Raw genomic sequence first — 22562 nt, forward strand, 5'->3', positions numbered from 1 at the left:
TGTGTCTCTATTATTCCATAGCAATACAACAAGAATTACAGAGGGGGGTTGAATGTAATTCTGGGTACTTTTCAAATTTAAAGAAAGTTCTAACTTGATAAATATAGCAGTGCTTGATTTGCAATGGTGCAGAATAAAAGAGTGATAGAAATCAAAACACTAAGTAATAAAAACAAAAGCTTTTAAAACTTTATGGTGGATTTGAAAGTATCCACCAGATATATATATATATATATATATATATATATATATCAAATTGAGAACTATGTGAAGCTTTGAATAGCTCACAGTTGCCACTTGACTATTTGCCACTTGACTCTATTTCACTTATACAGAATTACAAGACATCTCATATTTACAATTAATCAACCTATTCTGCATATCAATCTATAAGTCAACATGACTTATAGAACCCTAAACAATCTACTTGACTAATACATGTTGTTTGCAGAAATGTGCTATAGTTCTTATTTGTTACATAAGATACTCACTCGATGGATGTCAATTTGTCATCCGTCGGGACTATAAGGTTCATCCGTCGGGACTATATTTGATCATCCGTCGAGTGCTACAAATTTCACTAAGTTAAATCTACTAAGGTGTTTTGTTTAAGTTATCATCAATTTCACAACATATTCCTAACAATCGCCTCTAATGTTAGGTCACACACACTGTAGAAGGGGGTTGAATAAAGTGTATAGTACAATCAAATCGAATTAAGAACACAAGTATGTAATAAAGAATAATCTTATTAATAAAACAGTATTACAATGGAACCGTTCTCTCTCAGTGATGAATAAATATCACGAGAGCTGCTAGGGTTACAATGAATAATATTCTCGATAAAGATAACACTTATAGTGTAAACCCTATGCTGTGTTTATATACCACACAGTTACAAGATAATCTCTAATTGATATCGAATATAATTCTGTATCATAAAATATATCAATTAGTTATCTTTTCCTCCAAGTCTTTTATTCTTCATAGAATTCTTCTCCATGCATATCTCTTCTTGTCTTAGTCTTGATCTTCTTTCCTTTTAATCAGCCGTCTTCCTTATCTGAAAGTCTTCTTAAGTCCTGATATTATCTCCTGATGAATATCTTCTGATTTCTTAAGTTCTGATAACTTAAGTTCTGATATCTTAAGTTCTGACTTCAGTATAAGTACTGATTTCCAGTTAAGTCCTGATTTGTCCTGTCAGTCAAGATCTGAAAACTAAACACAAATCATTATTAGACATGACATCACAAATATATCTAACAATCTCCCCCAACTTGTAAATTAGCATAATATACAAGTTCAATAGATATTTGATGATGTCAAAAACATTAAGTACAAATGCATATGAGAATTTGACTAGATAACTACAATTCACAGTCATTGTAGCTTTTACCATCCTTAAAGTCTGATATCAGCTTTAGCCTGTATATCCTTCAAAATTTAACAGTTGTAGTTCTTGACTTGGCTTCGGTGTTTGATCTCTTGAATGTCAGGAGTTGTTCTGAGATAGTTCTTCAAAAGAGTTCTCTCAGCATATTCAAGTTTATTTATCATCCTCCTTTTAGCATCTTTAATTCAACTGTATCTTCTCCTGTCTGAAAGATAGCATCCCTGAGATCATTAATCTTTGCTTTCCTTATTTCCTGATCCAATCTGATCATATAATCTTTGTTAGACTCCAGATTAAATTCAACACCCTTAATACCCAGAAATGTAGTAATCTTGGCGGTATTGGGCTTCATCTAAACTAATTCACCATTGTGAGCTCTGTACTTTGGATAGTATGGTCTGTCAGACTTTACAGAGTAAAGTTTCTTCTGTCTTTGAATATCAGATTTTAAGTAACTGGCAGCACCATCTGTTGACCTATTCTTCACTTAAGTAGAAATAAAACATGTTGCAGTTCTTCATAATACTTCAACCGAATTGCATCCTTTCTTATCTGGAATAGTCTTCCATTTGTCATAAAATAAAGTATTATGTCTTCTTTCAGCTTAGAATTGTAGACCATCTGTACAGACTCCAATTGATTTAGTCTTTCTGGAGTTTTCCCTACTCCTGGTTCAGAAAGAGATGTAGGATTTGAGGTAGAGTTGTTTACTCTTTTCTCATCAGCATTACCCAGTCCTGTTTTATCTCTAGCTTCCTTTCCTTGGAGCAATCTACCCTTAAAACATTTGTTGAAGTCTTCATAGGTTGAGCAGATTGTTGAGCTTTAGTGAACCCAGGTAGTAGAACTGTTGAAGGTTTAACATGAGCAATGTCAGAGGTTTCCTTTTCTTCTGATGTCAAGACAACTTGAGCTCTGTCAGAGGTTGCTTGAATATTCCTTTTCTTCTTTAAAATCAGACTTGTATCTTCATCAGATTTTGCTTCCAGATCCATGGTTCGTATAGATATCTTTACAGGTTCATCAACTTTTTTCTTACCCTTGAATCTAGGATTAACTTCCACCTGTGATTTGGACTTGGCCTTAGATACCTCAGTATATGTCCTCTCTTTGATCACAATGCATTTGGGCTTAGGTGGTTTCTTTGCTATGATTTGAGCTTTAGACTTTGACTTAGATTTGTCATTTTCTGCTTTTAGTCTAATCTCTTCTTCCTTCAGGCTTTCAAAATCCATGCCTAGATTATCCTTTAGGAACAGCCTTTTGGAGATCTCTTCATCAAGTTTTAGAGTTTGTTCATTAGAACTTATCCTTTTACCAGTATCCGAACTTGTTCTTCTCTCAGCATCAGAACTTGTTCTTTGACTTGTAGTTCTGGATTTGCTTGATAAAGAACCCCTGCCTTGACTTAGACCTCTACTCCTTTCAGGGTTTCCCCAGTCTTCATTATCATCATCCTTACCCTTCAATGGTTGATCAGTTGTGCATTTGGACTTAATTACTTTCTCCCCCTTTTTGGCATCATCTAGTAGAAGCAGGGAGACAAAAAATTCCACAGAGTTTTGGATTTCATTGAGTTGGTTTTGTTGAGCAGCTTGATTGTTTAAAATATCAGATATTTGAGCTTGCTGCTTTTCTTGAGTCTTTTTTATATACTCAATGCGATCAAAGGCTGGCTTAAAAAAACTTTTCTTGTCCAATGTGACATTCATGTCTTGCTTAATCAGTGTTTCTTGAAGTTAGTCCACCTTGGCTTGGTTATTGAGTGTTGACCTTGAAGGTTCCTGGTACTCAATGCAGTAACTCTGAGTTGTACTTTGAAGTCATCATTCATTAGCATCTCATCAGCTTTAGCCAGGTGCTCAGCAAGAACATTTGTAGTAGGAACAAAATCAACTTTGTTCCACTCCTTGATCCATTCTCTTCCTCTGGAGGTTTCACTCGAAGGTACTGGTGCATCCTCTCTCACAAACTTCTTAATCAAATCAGCTTTATCAATTGTTTGTAGAGGTGCATGTCCTGAAGGACCAGCTGCATCAGTATTTACATTTCTAGCAGCTTCACCAGTATTGTCAGCATTTACTTCAACAGAACTTGCAGAATCTTCAGTATCAGCATCTTGTGATAGAATAATTGTATGTGAAGCAATAAAAGATTCATCTGCATGAACATCAGCATCTAGCAGTGGAGTTGCTGGTGGAGTGTGTTGAGAAAGATGTGAAGTGGATGGAGCTTCCAGATACAAGACCATAGGCACATCCAAGTTGTTGATATCAATTTCAGCACTTGTGCCTGGGTTATCAGCATGTACTAGAGAGTGTATTGGAGACACAGGAGGTGTAAACATTTGAGTAGTTTCTGGCTCAGCACTTGGAAGAGATTCAACTACAGTAGGTTCTTTTGGGATCAGAGATTCCTGACCCCCTTCCAAAGATGTTGCTTCCATTTCTTCTTCAGAGATTGATGATTCTACAGCCCTCCTTGCTCTTTTCTTTTTGAGTCTCTTAGCTGATGGAGAGACTCTGGGAGTTTGATCATCAGAGTTTAGCTTTCTAAGCCTTTTCAGGGGCCTAGAACTCCCAGTTTCTTGAGCTTTCTGTGAAGAGACCTTCTCAGCTACTTCAGCAACAGGTTCTGATGGTTGAACCTGTACCTCATCATCAGACTCATCTCTTAAAATCATCTTCCTTCTTTTCTGCTGTGACTGAGGTATTGTCTTAGTCCTCTTTGCTCTAGAAGAAGAAGGCTTCACTTGATTATGTGCTGATGGTTGTGGTTGTTGTGTTTGGTTAATGGTGGGTTCTGATGGTTGTTGAGTGTTGGTGGGTTGGACATCAGGATATAGCAATGCATAGGTATTAGAATCAGCATTTACCAGAGCTTGCTTTACTGATAAAGGAATTCTAAGGGGTCTCAAAACTTCCTTCTTGTTGTCAGCAGTTAAGAGATCAGTAAAAGCCCTCTTAGCTAACCTAAAAGGTTCTATGTGTTCACTTGCTGGTTGTGGTTCATCTGATGTACAGTAACTGTAAATTAACTGACAGAACCTAGCAAAGTAAACTACATTCCTGTCCTCTTTCATTCTATCTCCTATAAAACATAACACAATCTTTGTATAATAAAAATGAGACTGGTGTAAAAGTGCATACCCAATTCGTTGAGTCAGAATAGGAATGGAATCAAAATTTGAGCACTTGTTGGCAAACGTCTTCGTGATACAACGAAGAAGAAGCTCCATTCCCTTCGAATATATGGGCATTTGAGTTGACCCATCTTAGCCATCATTTGCTGTAGCAAGGGCTCCTCCACAGTAGAACTGAATGACAGTTTTCAGGTAGGTGTAGAGCTTTTCGATTTGTTGTTGGAGTAACAACATACTCAACCTTTGATGCTGTAAATACGATGCTTGGAGTCCCATCCTTACCACCATTATCATAAAGTCCCGTACGCCAGAATGTCAGAACTTGAGTTCCAGATAAACTGGATGGCTGCGTCAAAGCGAACCCAATTTCACTATGAGATAAGAAGTCCTGAATAAAATGAAATTCCGAAGGAGCTTCACTCTTAGTGAGAATTATGACGCCCCCAAATCCGGGGTCAGAAGATTTGGTCGTCACGATGAAACCTCAATCCAAATTAACTTGTTTAATCAAAATGCAAATGCCAGCGGAAGATATTTAGCATCTATGACCCCAAACTAATCCAAGATCTTTTAAGGTTACGGTTCTAGAAATAAGATATCCAAATTCCATAATAAATTTTTCACTTTCTTTTGAAACTCTTTTCAATAAATTCGCAAACTCAAAACTTAACCCGCTAGTATAACTTCGAAAAGAAGTATACTAGGCCCAAATATAAGATAACATAACTAATATATAAACAAACAACTTTACACAATAAAACTTACACTAGTCCGCAAACCCTGGACCAACCACCTTCCAAAAACTTCTTCTTTGCTTTCTCCAATTACGCGTCTAAACAACACAATCTAATCCTCACTGGAAGGTTAAATTTAAAAACAGGCAAGTATGAGCGAAAAAAATGCTCAGCAAGTTCGTTATAGCATAAATAGATGGTCTTTTGATATAAAACTGACATCTACACGGGAGCAGAATACTTAAAATCATAATTGCTGACTCAGAAAATCTATTAAGGAATCCCAGAATTGGTTCCTTAAATGTATTCAAAACTCTTTTTATGTTTTTGAGCGAAAATGCTTCAGCATTATTTTGAATCTCAGCGCAAACAATGTTTACAAAATATCGTAAACAACAACATGAAATAATGACTATGGACTGAATCATAAACTTTATTCAAAACCGCACACTTGATATTAATACTTATTTTGATGTCATATCAAATTAGATATCAATATGAACTTAGATGCTCACAACATCCCATACTGAAGTCAACATCAATCATCTATATTAATACCACTTTTGATATTGACAGCAAAGTAAACATCAACCTCAATTAAAAACTGATTTAAAACTGAATCTCACACTTTATCCAAAATAGAAACACTTGATAAATCATTATGCATGATTATCAGCAACAGTTTTATGCCGATAAAGAAAGAACAACATATAATCAATAATATCTGCATCACAAATGAAGCTAACAGTAAGCTTGTAGAACAGTAAACAATAAGTTTTAGATTGGGCATCACAATAATTCCGGCGAAAGCAATATCACACGCTGATCAACCACTGTGATAGAGCTGGATCATATTTCGTAGAATTTAGATCCCAAAATGAGTACTCCACAAAAGCTACATACCGGCCATAACCGATATATACTTTAATAAAAAGTCACACTGTGGCCAAAGGACAAAATTGTATTAACATATTTCAGTTAGCACAACGCCCTAAATGCTGGACCGTCCGCCCGGGCCACTAACGCATCTTCCAATCAAAATAATTTTCCGTCATATAGGAATTGAATCAATCGATATCCTATCATAATCTACTCCCCATTTCTCATGGTCCGGAGTAATCTCAACAACTGATGGCGAAATAACTAGAATGATTAGTTATTCGCTAAATATCAATATCAAGTTCCACTGTATAGAGTGAAATGAGATAACATAGTTATTCACTATTTATCTGGAAATGAATTATATGCTAGCAAAACAATTTCTAGAATAACACGATTTCAATAATCCCAATGATTATATGCATGCAATGTCTTCCAATAGCTTTATAAACAGTTTAATCCATATCTATAAACAAATAACTATTCTGGAAGTTGAATAGCGTATAAAAACTTGCATAATCAAATCAATCATTTTGATGTCTAAAACATTTAACTATTCTGGAATTAGAATAGTACAAGAAAACTTGCCTTTGGTTTTTAGCAGTTAAGCACACTCGCAGTAACACAAAATATCTCATCACGACTTCTCATGACAACACCGTCTTCCTATTTCGATAATTCACTGATATGTTGCTCCAGCGATTGCTAGATTCCTAATATGCATTACTGTTCAACTTTACTCTGGATCTCAAAGTCTCGTCTTGATCGTCTTGAATGATTCACATCTATAATTAAAAGATACAATCTTCATCGTCTACACGATAATTACTCGACCAACTACGCGTCAAAACTCTATCGTCTACCCAAACGATAACCCACATATAAAGAAAACAGTCAGACACAAGACTCTTGACCCATATATGCACGTAGACATGTTTCAATGATATGTAACTGAAAATATATTTATATAACAAACTCATTCATATCCAATAAATGGATAGGAAATCTACCGAAAATTCGGCAGCATTTCCTCTATTTATTGGACTATCCACCTATTTCCAATCTCAATCAACAATCAAATATATAGTAAGAATCAACCTTGACTTGCTGTAAACACATAAGAAAATATGCCTTGACTTGCAGTAAACACATAAGAAAATCTGTCTTGACTTGTAGTAAACACATAATTCACGTATCACATAATTCAAAAAGACATGGCTCAATCCATCAAAATATTCGACTCAGTATGTTTAAAACAGAAATCGAGTCGAAATACGACTTTTTGATGAATATGTGACTCAGAACTAACATGCAAAACAAGCGATCTTTCGAAATCAAAATGATTTTTATCTCAAAAGTATTTTTAATGGAAGCATAATATTTTTCTGAGTTTAGACACGTTCGTTTCGTATTAAACGGATGAACGGTCTTTTTATTATGAATAAAATAAGATTAATTCAATTAATAATAATATTAATTGAATATTCAATACTTTTAAATAATTTAAAAAGCTCAAAATAATTTTAGAATATTATTTGGCTTAATTATAAATAATTACACTTCATTCAATTATTTATAAATAAAATTAATTGATTAAATGAATTAATCAATTAATTAAATGAATAAATAATTAATCAAAATAAGTTATAAATAATTAAATCAAATTATGATTTTCGGAAATAATTAAAGATAATGATTTGAAATTAAAATAGATATTTCACAAAAAAAATCAAAATAACGTCTTTATAAAATGGACTTTTCCCGGGGTCAGAACCCCTCAATATCAATCCCAAACAATATAATCCAATTTTTCTCTAATAAAATATATAAATTTAAAACAAACAATAATTTATATTTGTACGTATAAATACACCAGAAACAAAACATACGCTAAAAAGCGACTTCTACAACAAATTCTAAAAATTATGAAATTAATATATAAACACAAGCATGCTATAATATACATAAATACGAAGGCGGAATTTCGAAATCGTTACCCAAAATAAATTCTGATCACCCCGAAGTAAATATCTGATGTCCGGAAAATATCTCTAGAAAAATCCGAAATTAATGGCTATAGACATATACGCGCTGAGAAGTCATGTGGAGTAATCAACACCGTCAAATTCTTTCTTCTATGCCCCGAAAATAAATTATAACAGAAATATGCAGCGCAAATTATATCCTCAAAATCTTACAATATATATATTTATGCGTAGGTATCGAAGCGCTGATTATTTATATATATAATAATCAAAATTTGGGCCGACGGTTGAAAAGATATAAATTTTTGAAAATTAAAAACTAAAGTGGGAGAAGGAGAGGAGAGACTGAGAGTGGGGAGGGGGGCGGCGGTTGAACCGGGGAAAAAGTGATTAAGGGCGGGGGGTTGTTTATTAAGCACTGGGGGTGGCAGGTGGGAGTGGTGGCCGCCTGCCACGTTTTGTTTTTTTTTTTATAATTTTTTTTTTGATTTTGTTTTTTTTTCTTTTCTTTTGTAAATATTTATTTTATTTAAAATAATAAAATTAAATATTTAAAAAACATAATTTTTTTTATTATTTGGCACCTAATTATTTCGTTTAATACGAATAATTAGTCCCCAAAATTAATAATTAACGGGGAATAATATTTAATTCAATAATTATAAAATTTATATCAAAAATTTTCAAAAATTATGAATATTTCAAAAATGTGAAAATATAAAATATTTGAAAGTCCGACGATTTTACAAAAATAGAAATACAAATTTTGTGGGGATTAACGTCCCGATAGGGGCCCGATCCAATAATTTTTATGAAACCGAAATACTTTTTAAATTAATAATAAATCCTGAAAAAATACATATAAAATATGCAAACGCCCGCAAAACTAGATAAAATAAGTACCTCAATAAAAACACACTTTAACACGCGTCCAGATTGCGGGTAATTTCATATAAAAATATTTTTAACACGTAAAGAGTATCTGAAAAATACCCCGGTCCTTACAAGACCACATACAAATTCACCGTATATTAAATCACGTGAAAACAAATTTTAAATAATATTAAACACATAATAATTCATTTAACACGTACCAAAATAGTCGTAAAATATAATTTTTAATATTTTTAAACCTCACCCTACGCCCGGGTGAATACAGTTAAAAATACCAAATAATATTTCTGACAAAATAAAATTTTAAGGCGAGTAAAATACTCACTCAATCCCCAAGGTTAGAAAATGCACTCAGTTTTACCGATATTGGTTTAAACAATCGGCTTTCAAATAAAATTTTAAATTGCAAAAGTAATTAAATACTTTCACAATAATCATAGGAATCGATACCACACTTAACAAATAATACATTATCAATAACACGAACACACCAAACAGTAATAAAATATCCACAATTTTATTCCTTCTAAATCAGAAAATCATATAAACATATTCAAGAAATAATAATAATAATAATAATAGCTGAAAATCCGGGATATTACAATCTACCCTCCTTATAAGGATTCCGTCCTCGGAATCAGCAGAAGAGAACACTAGGGATCTTCTTGCAAACTTTTCAATCTTGCATCAATAACCTTTCTGAAATCTTAAACAAAAACCTGGATTCCTTGTCCGACACAATTTATCATGGGAGTTTCACTCCGCACTATTGTTCCTTTCACATACCAGATGACCATATCTCAATGGGATGACTTTCACTAATCGAGAGAACGAGGAATAGAAAGAAATATAAAGAGAAATAAAAAGAAAAGGGGATAGAGATAAATAGAGAGAGAAATAAAGAAATAGATTGACTTCGTTTTACGCCACTGATATTAGAACCGCGTTGCAATTCACTGTCGTTCTTGGTAATCCCATCACAAAGTCTTACTTTCCATTGACCTGGGTAGCTCATTTCAGCTTGATTGGCATACCTTCGTATATTTGAGATAATAAAATTTTAGAATTTCAAAGAGAAAAGAATTTTATATCATAACATGACCAAAATCTGAATTTATGAAAAGTATTGTTGAAATGAAAGGATAACTGAGAGATCAATATGATCAAATGAATTTGGTATTGTGTATCCAAATTAAGACACTACTAAAGGTTGTTAACCTTCTTGTAGTCACAATACACACAAGTGATGGCGTCTCATCCAACTCATATCACACAGACAGGTATACCTTGTGTCCCCTGTAGTTAGGGTTGTTCATCTCAGTTAGAATAAAAGAATATCAAAGAAATCCAAAATCAAATGAATAAAACTGAAAAGATTTCAACGCTGATATTTCTGAAGGAAATGAAATCCAGAGAACAAAATTTTGGCACCAAATAACCAAGTGGTGTCGCATCACCAAGAAACTATCCGCCATATTAGAAAAGTGGAAGTTAAATTATCATAATTTGACAGAGCTATCAAAACCTGAAAAATAGGCTTCATGCCAGTCTTTAGCACATTTAAAATACAGATATGATTGAAAATGAGTGTTAGGGAATATATCCTCTAACAGATACCTCTTTCTGAGATATGTCAAAAGGGTTTATAGAAAGAAAAGGTAATGCCAAAGTCTTCATACTTATCTTCTTTATCGATTCTTCAAATGATTCGTCAGTCGCTTCTAAAGTCTTCTTCTCCGTATCTTCAATTTATTGATAATCTACGTCACCGTCGACTCATAGTAGCCTCGAAAGATTCCGCAACAGAAGTTTGCAGCTTTCCGGAGTTCCATCCAGCTGAACACAACCATCTCGAACGAATGCGCATATCTTAACTTACTCGTTGGTGCTATATCCAATAGTCCAACAGGAACTCGATGTGAGCTCAAATGTCCTCACATAGCTATACACACTCCTACACACTCTCGTTTCTAGTCTGCTATAACCTCAGCTCTGATACCAACCTGTGACGCCCCCAAATCCGTGGTCAGAAGATTTGGTCGTCACGATGAAACCTCAATCCAAATTAACTTGTTTAATCAAAATGCAAATGCCAGCGGAAGATATTTAGCATCTATGACCCCAAACTAATCCAAGATCTTTTAAGGTTACAGTTCTAGAAACAAGATATCCAAATTCCATAATAAATTTTTCACTTTCTTTTAAAACTCTTGTCAATAAATTCGCAAACTCAAAACTTAACCCGTTAGTATAACTTCGAAAAGAAGTATACTAGGCCCAAATATAAGATAACATAACTAATATATAAACAAACAACTTTACACAATAAAACTTACACTAGTCCGCAAACCCTGGACCAACCACCTTTCAAAAACTTCTTCTTTGCTTTCTCCAATTACACGTCTAAACAGCACAATCTAATCCTCACTGGAAGGTTAAATTTAAAAACAGGCAAGTATGAGCGAAAGAAATGCTCAGCAAGTTCGTTATAGCATATATAGATGGTCTTTTGATATAAAACTGACATCTACACGGGAGCAGAATACTTAAAATCATAATTGCTGACTCTAAAAATCTGTTAAGGAATCCCAGAATTGGTTCCTTAAATGTATTCAAAACTTTTTTTATATTTTTGAGCGAAAATGCTTCAGCATTATTTTGAATCTCAGCGAGAATAAAACTCGTAAAACAATGTTTACAGAATATCGTAAACAACAACATGAAATAATGACTATGGACTGAATCATAAACTTTATTCAAAACCACACACTTGATATTAATACTTATTTTGATGTCATATCAAATTAGATATCAATACGAACTTAGATGCTCACAACATCCCATACTGAAGTCAACATCAATCATCTATATTAATACCACTTTTGATATTGACAGCAAAGTAAACATCAACCTCAATTAAAAACTGATTTAAAACTGAATCTCACACTTTATCCAAAATAGAAACACTTGATAAATCATTATGCATGATTATCAGCAACAGTTTTATGCTGATAAAGAAAGAACAACAGATAATCAATAATATCTGAATCATAAATGAAGCTAACAGTAAGCTTGTAGAACAGTAAACATTAAGTTTTAGATTGGGCATCACAATAATTCCGGCGGAAGCAATATCACACGCTGATCAACCACTGTGATAGAGCTGGATCATAATTCGTAGAATTTAGATCCCAAAATGAGTACTCCACAAAAGCTACATACCGGCCATAACCGATATATACTTTAATAAGAAGGCACACTCTGGCCAAAGGACAAAATTGTATTAACATATTTCAGTTAGCACAACGCCCTAAATGCTGGACCGTCCGCCCGGGCCACTTACGCATCTTCCAATCAAAATAATTTTCCGTCATATAGGAATCGAATCAATCGATATCCTATCATAATCTACTCCCCATTTCTCATGGTCCGGAGTATAACGACTCGTGTATTTTTATTTTATTTTTAATATTTGGAAGTGTAATAAAAGTTTAAGTAAATAAATAAAAGATGTGTATTGATTTTGGCAGCAGTTACTGATTGTTATTTAATTATTTATGATTTGTTGATATGTGGAATTGGAATTATGTGATTTATTGGCGAGTTATATGATTTCATTTCGCATGCAAAAGTGATTTTATGGTAAATTTTAATTCCATAAATATTTGGGTTGTCTTTAAAATTGGTTTTCTAATTTTCTAATTTTAATAATTATTTTTAGGACTTTATAAAATTGAGAAATCAATATTTCGTTAATTATTTATTTTTAAATGATTTTCTGAGTGTGTTAAATGCTAAAATCCATATTTAATTATGAGAATCTTTAAAAATTATGAAACTTATATTTTATTAAGTTCGTATTATTCTGAGAATTTTAAAATTATTTTGGAAATTTTCGGAAATCGTTTTACCCGCGCATTGTTTTGTTATTGGTTGAAAAGCGGGTATAAAGCGTACCTTAAAAAAATTGTTTAAAAATTTCGAAATTTACATTTTTATTTACTTCGGGATATTTATAATATTGTAGCGCTGTTTTCGTAATTTTTTGGTGCATTTTGATGTGCAGTTTGTTCGTTATTTTAAAAGAAAACGAACCCGAATTTAAAAAGAACGAGACATGTATACGTGTAATTCTTGCAGGAGGATTAAATTGCTGAGTGTCTAATTTGTTGATACGTGGCTTGCTATCAGGAAATCAGAAAAAAAATACTAAGTAAAAGGGGGGTTTCCCCTTCCACTTTGTTTGGGCCTGTCTCTCTCTTGATATCTCATCTCTCACCTCTCGTTATCTCTCATCTCTCTACTCATCCTCTTTCTCTTTTCATTTTCTTGTTCTCTCCTTCCAGCCAAGTCGCCGCTATTCTTGTAATTTCCGGTAATATTTCCGGCTTGCTTCAGTCCTGTTATGGTTCGATTGCTTGCATATATATATACGTTCTTGTATATATGTTTGTGTGTGTGCTTCTGTGTTCGATGGTGTGTGAGTAAGATCATGTGTGTGTGTGTGTGGCGCGTGTGGTGGCGCATGCAGTGGCTGTACAGTGTGTGCGGCTGTGGTTTTTGGTTTGATTTGGGTTCTGTTGGGCTTTCTGTGCTTTGGGCTTGCTGTTGGGCCTTATTTTGGGCCTCTACAGTTGGGCCGAACTCTGCAGTTGGGCTTGATTGTTATAACTTTTAACTTTTATTTCTTATTTTCTGCAGGGTTTCGATTAATATTGATGATATTAATTAATTATGCGGAGAAAAATCTTAAGGATTAATCGGTGAAATTTTACGCAGGAAACCCGAGAATTTATCGGGTACCCGCGAAATTTTGCCGCCGTTTGCGATGACTTTTTTTTTACGAGCGAACGGTGGACCGTGATGATTTAATCTGAGTCCTAAATTTTATAAATAAATAAAAATAATTTGTGTAAAATATTTATCGGACCTAAATAATTAATTGTATTACGAATTGTGTTGTGATTGTGGACGTCGATTGTAATCGACGGGTAGTCTTATAAATAAATAAGGTGCTGCCAAAATTTCCTAAAAATATGTTCGAAAATATATATTTATACGTGTTACCCTAACAATATTTCTGACTACGTGACTATGTGGTTACGGGTTGTGTGTATAGTATTAATACGAGTCGGGTTGTCGAATTGAGTTGTTAGAATTTGAGGATATCAAGCATGTCGGTGTAACTGATTAGGGTATTCTGTATTTGTAGATTCCGAACGAGTTTCTCAGGACTAAAGTCAGCTTAAAAGCTACTTAGGGTTTTGTAAAGCGTTGAAAGGCAAGTACCCCTGACCATTCTTTTATGGTTCAGTATATGTGGATAACTAAATGTTTTACTTTCGTAATGGAACAGAAACATTTTAAGTTACGTATCCCCTGTATTTGAAAACGTTGTTTAAAATTATGTTTTGGGGAAAAGTAACTTCTAAAAACACCTATCTCTAAACGTGATTTAAATGAAAAGAGGATTTGAATAGAGTGCTGTGATAGAATGGATTTTGAAAAGAGATAGGTAAAAGTGATGATTTTGAAAACTGGATTAAAACGATCAGATATGGGATACGTTGGGGCCAGAGTAGGCCTATTGAGTTGGCGTAAGAGGCTAATTCGGTTGCGCGCACAGTATAACTGATTAGTCCAGCAGGTCAGAGACCTAGCTAGTCTCTGAGTTCCGGAACAGGTAATTGAAATGGCAGTTGGAGCCATGAATAAGATGGCAGTTGGAGCCGTCTCGGTTGATAGCCTGATCAGCTGTCTTCACATATCCATACGTATCTGATATGGATTTTGTGATTCCTGTAAGAGTACGGGTAATTGGTACAGTGATTTTATAAAAGTGACTAGTATGCTAAAATTGGACTCTGGCGTTTTTACACCACACTGCTACGTTGTTTTAATGAAGCATGCTAGTTACCGATATCCAGTTTTTCTCTAAATTTTGTTGTATAATGTTGATATCATAATTACAGTTCTGTTCCTATTATTGTTGCATTACTGATTTATTCTGTTATTCATATTTTGGTACTGCTGAGCGATTATGCTCACCCTTGCAAACTATTATGTATATTTCGCAAATGCCTAGAAGATTAGTCAGACCGACCTATGTTCCCGCCCCTACTGGACCCGACTCCTCTGAGGTAGTTTGTATCAGGCCATGAGGTCTGAGGAGTTGCTGAATAAAGTTGTGTGTCTTAGATGTTGAATAAAGAGTTTGTAATATTGAGAACCTGAATTATACTTGAACCTGGATCGGATCTTGGTTCGGGGTCGAGTTAGTATATTTTAATAATAATTCTGTTGTTTATATTTTTGGTAATTGTGTTTAGTGACGTCAACTCCTGACCTCGGGGTTGAGGCCGTCACACGGAGTAATCTCAACAACTGATGGCGAAATAACTAGAATGATTAGTTATTCGCTAAATATCAATATCAAGTTCCACTGTATAGAGTGAAATGAGATAACATAGTTATTCACTATCTATCTGGAAATGAATTATATGCTAGCAAAACAATTGCTAGAATAACACGATTTCAATAATCCCAATGATTATATGCATGCAATGTCTTCCAATAGCTTTATAAACAGTTTAATCCATATCTATAAACATATAACTATTCTGGAAGTTGAATAGCGTATAAAAACTTGCATAATCAAAATCAATCATTTTGATGTCTAAAACATTTAACTATTCTGGAATTAGAATGGTACAAGAAAACTTGCCTTTGGTTTTTAGCAGTTAAGCACACTCGTAGTAACACAAAATATCTCATCACGACTTCTCATGATAACACCGTCTTCCTATTTCGATAATTCACTATTATGTTGCTCCAGCGATTGCTAGATTCCTGATATGCATTACTGTTCAACTTTACTCTGGATCTCAAAGTCTCGTCTTGATCGTCTTGAATGATTCGCATCTATAATTAAAAGATACAATCTTCATCGTCTACACGATAATTACTCGACGAACTACGCGTCAAAACTCTATCATCTACCCAAACGATAACCCACATATAAAGAAAACAGTCAGACACAAGACTCTTGACTCATATATGCACGTAGACATGTTTCAATGATATGTAACTGAAAATATATTTATATAACAAACTCATTCATATCCAATAAATGGATAGGAAATCTACCGAAAATTCGGCAGCATTTCCTCTATTTATTGGACTATCCACCTATTTCCAATCTCAATCAACAATCAAATATATAGTAAGAATCAGCCTTGACTTGCTATAAACACATAAAAAAATCTGCCTTGACTTGTAGTAAACACATAAGAAAATCTGTCTTGACTTGTAGTAAACACATAATTCACGTATCACATAATTCAATAAGACATGGCTCAATCCATCAAAATATTCGACTTAGTATGTTTAAAACTGAAATCGAGTCGAAATACGACTTTTTGATGAATATGTGACTCAGAACTAACTTGCAAAACAAGCGATCTTTCGAAATCAAAATGATTTTTATCTTAAAAGTATTTTTAATGGAAGCATAATATTTTTCTGAGTTTAGACACGTTCGTTTCGTATTAAACGGATGAACGGTCTATTTATTATGAATAAAATAAGATTAATTCAATTAATAATAATATTAATTGAATATTCAATACTTTTAAATAATTTAAAAAGCTCAAAATAATTTTAGAATATTATTTAGCTTAATTATAAATAATTACACTTCATTCAATTATTTATAAATAAAATTAATTGATTAAATGAATTAATCAATTAATTAAATGAATAAATAATTAATCAAAATAAATTATAAATAATTAAATCAAATTATGATTTTCGGAAATAATTAAAGATAATGATTTGAAATTAAAATAGATATTTCACAAAAAAAATCGAAATAACGTCTTTATAAAATGGACTTTTCCCAGGGTCAGAACCCCTCAATATCAATTCCAAACAATATAATCCAATTTTTCTCTAATAAAATATATAAATTTAAAACTAACAATAATTTATATTTGCACGTATAAATACACCAGAAACAAAACATACGGAAAAAAGCGACTTCTATAACAAATTCTAAAAATTATGAAATTAATATATAAACACAAGCATGCTATAATATACATAAATACGAATGCGGAATTTCAAAATTGTTACCCAAAATAAATTCTGATCACCCCGAAGTGAATATCTGATGTCCGGAAAATATCTCTAGAAAAATCCGAAATTAATGGCTATAGACATATACGCGCTGAGAAGTCATGTGGAGTAATCAACACCGTCAAATTCTTTCTTCTATGCCCCGAAAATAAATTATAACGGAAATATGCAGCGCAAATTATCTACTCAAAATCTTGCAATATATATTTATGCGTAGGTATCGAAGCGCTGATCATTTATATATATAATAATCGAAATTTGGGCCGACGGTTTAAAAGATATAAATTTTTGAAAATTAAAAATTAAAGTGGGAGAAGGAGAGGAGAGACTGAGAGTGGGGAGGGGGGCGGCGGTTGAACAGGGGAAAAAGTGATTAAGGGCGGGGGTTGTTTATTAGCACAGGGGGTGGCAGGTGGGGGTGGTGGCCGCCTGCCACGTTTTATTTTTTTTTATAATTTTTTTTTTGATTTTGTTTTTTTTCTTTTCTTTTGTAAATATTTAATTTTATTTTAAATAATAAAATTAAATATTTAAAAAAACATAATTTTTTTATTATTTGGCACCTAATTATTTCGTTTAATACGAATAATTAGTCCCCAAAATTAATAATTAACGGGGAATAATATTTAATTCAATAAATATAAAATTTATATCAAAATTTTCCAAAAATTATGAATATTTCAAAAATGTGAAAATATAAAATATTTGAAAGTCCCACGATTTTACAAATATAGAAATACAAATTTTGTGGGGTTTAACGTCCAGATAGGGGCCCGGTCCAATAATTTTTATGAAACCGAAATACTTTTTAAATTAATAATAAATCCTGAAAATACATATAAAATATGCAAACTTCTGCAAAACTAGATAAAATAAGTACCTCGATAAAAAAGCACTTTAACACGCGTCCAGATTGCGGGTAATTTCATACAAAAATATTTTTAACACGTAAAGAGTATCCGAAAAATACCCCGGTCCTTACAAGACCACATGCAAATTCACCGCATATTAAATCACGGGAAAACACATTTTAAATAATATTAAACACATAATAATTCATTTAACACGTACCAAAATAGTCGTAAAATATTATTTTTAATATTTTTAAACCTCACCCTACGCCCGGGTGAATATAGTTAAAAATACCAAATAATATTTCTGACAAAATAAAAATTAAGGCAAGTAAAATACTCACTCAATCCCCAAGGTTAGAAAATGACCTCAATTTTACCGATATTGGTTTAAACAATCGGCTTTCAAATAAAATTTTAAATTGCAAAAGTAATTAAATACTTTCACAATAATCATAGGAATCGATACCACACTTAACAAATAATACATTATCAATAACACAAACACACCAAACAGTAATAAAATATCCACAATTTTATTCCTTCTAAATCAGAAAATCATATAAACATATTCAAGAAATAATAATAATAATAATAATAATAATAGCTGAAAATCCGGGATATTACAAGAATGGTAGCGTAGTTGTTTGGGATGAACTTTGCTCCATTAAAGATTATATCCTTGGGTGCCATTGAAAATGAGTGAGAATTTAGAGTGCCTGAAAGGTGTTTGATAAAATGTCTGGATAGAAAACCGTCAGAGAATATGAGAAAATAAGAAAGAGAGAGAGAGAGTATAGAAAGAAATGTAAGTAAAAGATTCTAAAATCATTTATCTCTTTTACTTATACGCTCCACTTGACAGCAGTTATTGAGAAGTGGAACAGACTTTACACCTGTCAGCCATGCAGTAGTTAAGACAAAAGTTAATGGGCACGAGAAATAAGTAATGATTACTATGCACATGCATATTTTCAAAAAAAAATTTGTTCCCACTAAACAAGTAATTATTACTGTCTTTATCTCACTTAAACCAATATTCTAATAAAATAGAACCGTTCAAGTATTGACCAAAAATAAATCAAGTAAATAAATACTGCCACGTAAACATCAGAACTTGATTATTGTCAGAATTTAAAAGTCATCAGAATATGGCTTCTGTACTCATAAAGTGAATGTTTATTTCTATAATTCTTTACACAAATACTGATATGGTTTCAGCAGAACTTAATCATCAGAACTTCCATCAGAACTTGTCCTCAGATTTTATGCAACTAACACATAAACTGTTCATCTAAAACAACATTGATCACCACAGTAATTTTCATCATTCATATGGAGTGTAAGTGTGTGCTTTAAGCTAAATATCAGACAAAGAGTAAAGTATGATTCACTTCAGTACATCTTAGAAATAAGGCATAACTAAGAACTTTGCTCAAAATCTGTCATTAGTCTGAAGTCTACTATAGAATGAGTTCATGCATGAGTCCACCTCAACTGTTTTGTGCTCATTTTATGCATCTTTTGAAATTCATTTTTACAGTGGCTTCTCAGTGTAAGTGAGTCATGGCTGCTTATCAGAATTTATGCTGTTAACAGAGTATTTCTCCAGTAATCAGAGAATGTGAAAAGTCACCAAGAAAATTTTATTTTGCTTTTCTAATGCATATTACTTAATACCATCAATGCACTTGGGTCTTCCTTTCCACATATATTTTTCTCTAGATCTCAAAGGAGTGCGTGATATTTATTTCTTTTCTTTACCTTTTTTTTGATAAGTGAGGCTTATCAGCACTTAGTACATCCATAAGATTTACCAACATCAGAACTTAACAGATAAGAAGCACTATTCTAGTTTTTGACTTAGTAATAAGATACACAAAGTAAACCTAACCAGGCTCAATATCAGAATTTGCTTGTGTTAAAAGATTTCCACATAAACAATTACTTCAAACATGAGATCTCTAGTATGTTAGAGAATACTAGGTCAGTATCTAGCACAGTTATCCTCATTGGATTGAATAGTCACAGAAACATTCATTTCACTATCAGAGTTTACAAATTCACATCAGACCACAATCAGTACTTAGGTAAATTTCAATTTAAGCACAGATTACATAAAGATAGTAATATCTGTAAATACTGATCATAAAGTCTGATATATCAGAACATAAACTAAACAGATTTAGAGAAAGAACCTGAAACCATTCCAAGTTCATTTACCAATCTTATAAAAGTAGCTTCACACAATAGTTTTGTGAATATATCTGCTAGTTGTTGATCTAAACCAAGAAACCAATCTGCCTCCAAGAAATTGGCAGCTTCCACTTATGCTTTTCCTGTCAATTTTGCACCCTGCAAAATCTGCATCTGAGTAACCTATTAGCTTAAAGTCTGATTCCCTAGGATACCATAATCCTAGATCAGCTATACCCTTAAGGTACTTGAAAATTCTTTTTACAGCTGTTAAGTGAGGTTCTCTTGGATCTGCTTGAAATCTTGCACAAAGACAGGTAGCATACATGAGATCAGGTCTACTTGCAGTTAGATAGAGTAAATAGCCAATCATACCTCTGTAATCAGTAATATCTACTGATGTACCAGTATTCTTATCTAATTTTATTGCAGTGGCCATGGGAGTGGATGCACTTGAACAGTCTTGCATTCCAAATTTCTTCAACAAATTTCTGGTGTACTGAGATTGACAAATAAAAGTTCCTTTTTCATTCTGCTTGACTTGAAGGCCCAGAAAATAACTAAGTTCTCCCATCATACTCATTTGATATCTTGACTGCATTAGCTTGGCAAACTTCTTACAAAGTCTGTCATTTGTAGAACCAAAAATGATATCATCAATATATATCTGTACCAAAAGTAAGTCTTTTCCATGGTTGAGATATAATAAAGTTTTGCCAATAATCCCTCTGTTAAATTCACTTTCCAGAAGAAACTGAGCTAATGTCTCATGCCATGCTTTAAGAGCTTGCTTAAGGCCATAAAGTGCTTTATCAAGTCTATAGACATGATTAGGAAATTTTGAATCTACAAAACCTGGAGGTTGTTCAACATATACTTCTTCTTCCAATTCTCCATTAAGAAAAGCACTTTTTACATCCATTTAAAAGACTTTAAACTTTTTGTGAGCAGCATAAGCCAAAAATATCCTTATGGCTTCCAATCTAGCAACAGGTGCAAATGTTTCATCATAATCAATTCCCTCCTGTTGAGAATATCCTTTTGCAACCAGCCTTGCTTTATTTCTTGTAATTATGCCATCACTATCAGTTTTGTTTCTGAACACCCATTTTGTACCAACAACTGATCTGTTCTTTGGTCTTGGCACTAGGGTCCCGACTTTATTTCTTTCAAATTCATTTAACTCTTCCTGCATTGCTTGCACCCAATCAGCATCTTGAAGAGCTTCTTCCACTTTCTTTGGTTCAGCCTGAGAAAGAAAAGAATGATAGAGACATTCATTTGATGTTGTTGTTCTAGTTCTTATACCTACTTCAGGATCTCCAATAATCAAGTCAGGTGTATGTGCTTTAGTCCACTTCCTTGCAGATGGAAGGTGATCTCTAGAACTGGATGCTCCCCCATGATCCATGCTATCTCTATCAACATTTTTTGATGCTCCCCCTGAAATTATGCTCTCTGAGTTGGATTCTTCAGAATTTGAGTTTTCAGAATTATCAGAACTTGGCCCATCAGAACTTGAAGAGCCTGTTCTAGATTCTGATGCCTCTTGAGATGTAGTTGGATCTTCAATATGCCCCCCCTGCACAGGTGCATTTTCCTTTGGCGTAGTCACCACAATTTCAATAACATCAGAGTCTAACCCATCAGAGTTTGCAGTATCAGGATTTAGACTATCAGAATTTACAGAATCAGAATTTAAAACTTCATTCTCAAATCTCAGCTGATCATGATCATTGAAATCTTCAAGTCCAGTAATCTTCTTATCATCAAAAGAGACATTCATAGATTGCATGACAACCCTTGTTCTTAAATTGTAGACTCTGAAGGCTTTTGTGGAAAGTGGATATCCAACAAAAATTCCTTCATTAGCTTTTAGATCAAATTTGGATAGTTGTTCAGGATGAGTCTTAAGAACAAAACACTTGCATCCAAATACATGAAAGTACTTCAGATTTGACTTCTTTTTCTTCACCATCTCATATGGTGTCTTTCCATTATTGTTGATAAGTGTTGCATTCTGAGTAAAACAAGCAGTCTGCACAGCTTCAGCCCAAAAGTAGGTTGGTAACTTTGCTTCATCAAGCATAGCTCGTGCAGCTTCAATAAGAGTTCTATTCTTTCTTTCAACAACTCCATTTTGCTTTGGAGTTCCAGGAGTAGAGAATTCCTGCTTTATTCCATGGTCTTTGCAGAACTCTTCCATGATCAAATTCTTGAACTTAGTGTCATTATCACTTCTTATGATTTTCACAGAGTCTTTGACCAATTTATCCAGTTGTTTGACATGATCAATCAAGATAGATGCAGTTTCACTTTTTATGTGCAAAAAATACACCCATGTGTATC

Source organism: Apium graveolens, chromosome 7, assembly GCF_009905375.1.
Source record: "Apium graveolens cultivar Ventura chromosome 7, ASM990537v1, whole genome shotgun sequence".
NCBI classification, from domain to species: Eukaryota; Viridiplantae; Streptophyta; class Magnoliopsida; order Apiales; family Apiaceae; genus Apium; species Apium graveolens.